This window comes from Penaeus vannamei, chromosome 1, assembly GCF_042767895.1.
Source record: "Penaeus vannamei isolate JL-2024 chromosome 1, ASM4276789v1, whole genome shotgun sequence".
NCBI classification, from domain to species: domain Eukaryota; kingdom Metazoa; phylum Arthropoda; class Malacostraca; order Decapoda; family Penaeidae; genus Penaeus; species Penaeus vannamei.
Window position 1 is genome coordinate 10,243,712 of NC_091549.1, and position 2,500 is coordinate 10,246,211.

The following is a 2,500-nucleotide window of genomic DNA, read 5'->3' on the forward strand; positions in this document are numbered from 1 at the left end:
AGACAAAAAAAAAAAGAGACGAATAGAATGAGCGAAAGTAATTGACAAAGCCTTTAGACGAAACCAGAGAAAAAAGAAAAACAACAACATATCTTCGTGCACACACAAAAGCTGAGCGAGAAAGAAAACAAAATAAAAAAGCAAGAACAAAAAAACAAGAAAAATAACGATACCAGATACCGGTAGAACCTTCACCCTCCCCCCTCCTCTCCCCATGATCCCAGCTGCGCCTCGTAGGATATCGTAAATATTTTTTAAATCCATTAACCGTTTCTTGCGACTTGCTCTCCCTCATTTGGGCGAGACAGGAAGGAACCGCCGTAGTAGTTGGGGATAAATAGTTTGTATATACGCTGGGGAGGAAGGGAGAGATAAGTGTATTTAAGTGTGTGTGGGTGCGTGCGTGCGTGTGTGTGTGTGTGTGTGTGTGTGTGTGTGTGTGTGTGTGTGTGTGTGTGTGTGTGTGTGTGTGTGTGTGTGTGTGTGTGTGTGTGTGTGTGTGTGTCTGTGTGTGTGTGTGTCTGTGCGCGTGCGTGTGTGTCTGTGTGTGTTTGTATGCGTGTGTCTGTGTGTGTGCGTGTATGTGTGCGTTTATTATACCCTCAACTCCTGAGCAAAACTCGCCCGATCTCCACGTATCTTTCGCTAGAATAGACATAACACTATTTCTCCGCCATTAACCGCCCTCGCTGTTTCCACATCCTTACACACAACAGCCTAAAGAAGACGACACACAACTACCCTTTAGAAAAACGAAATAAAACTCTCGTTTTTTTTCTTCGTACTCGCGAGAAACGACAGAGATACCTGCGGACACCTGTCAATCAAGAAACACTACAGGTGAGTCCCATGTCTTCTTTTGTGTCCCGTTGTGGCAGGTCAGGTCAGGTCATTTGCATACCTTTTTGTGAGCGTTTGTGTGTGTGTGTGGACAGAGATAGGTAGATAGAGAGATGGATGGATATAAAGAAACATAGATAAATAGATATATAGATAGGTAAATAGATATACAGATAGGTAAATAGATATATAGATAGGTAAATAGATATATAGATAGGTAAATAGATATATAGATATAGATAGATATATAGATGGATTGGTAAACAGATATAGATAGATAGATAGACAGATAGGCGGAGAGGTAGATAGATGGATAGACATACAAACAAGTATAAAAAGATATAAAGATATAGATAGATAGGTAAATAGATATACAGATATAGATAGATAGGTAAATAGATATACAGATATAGATAGATAGGTAAATAGATATACAGATATAGATAGATAGGTAAATAGATATACAGATATAGATAGATAGGTAAATAGATATACATATATAGATAGATATACAGATGGATAGGTAAACAGATATAGATAGATAGATAGAAATATAGATGGAGAGGAAGATATATGGATAGATATACAAACAAGTATAAATAGATATACAGATAGATAAAATATAGACAATATATAGACGCAGATAAGGAGATAGACATAAAGACAGGTAGATACAAATAGATAAAAATATTAGATATAAGTACACATATGTGTATGTGTGCACGTACGATTGCATCAAGTTTCTTATGTGATTTAGAACCAACAATAAACAGAATGACAATTGTAATCAATGGAATTAAAGTGAATTACTATCAATCATTGTATGTAAATTATTCCACGCGCCTTCTGTTCTGCAGTAATTAAAATCACCTGCTTATGAAAATTAATGAAACTGAAATCTATTGTATTTTGTACATCTACATATTACCTGAAGACTAATGATGATGAAAAGTTGATAATTCCTCACCAGTAGATTTTGGATAAAAAGGTAGAAGGCAAATAGAAAGATAGATGACACATAGATAGATAGATCTAAAGAGGTAGACAGAGGATTTGAGTCACTGATTGATAGACAGATAGATATAGGTTGATAGACAGATAAATAGATATGGATGTAGTGTAGATAAACAGTCAAATGTATCCTAGATTGATAGCTACAGATGTGGACAGACAGACAGAACGATATAGATGGAGATATACATAAACATATATTACACATATAGTTATCTTATGTTGATAGTTACAGATAAATAGACAGATGGACATAGATAGATAGACACAGATAGACATAGATAGATAGACACAGGTAGACATAGATAGATAGATAGACAAATAGACATAGATAGATAGACACAGATAGATATAGATAGATAGATAGATAGATAGACATAGATATATATATCCCAGATAATACTTTTTTATCATACAGATAGACAATAAAGACTATAGTTCCCCATTAATCATTCATGAGATCGACTTTATTGGGTTTCTTCGTGCGTCATACATGTGTTACCATAAAGGTCTAACGTATTATTTTAGTTGTTATCATTATTATTTCTTAAGAATGGTCGTAAAGGCTGCTTATATTTTTTTTAATCTAATTATCTATAATCTCTCTCTCTCTCTCTCTCTCTCTCTCTCTGTCTCTGTCTCTCTCTGT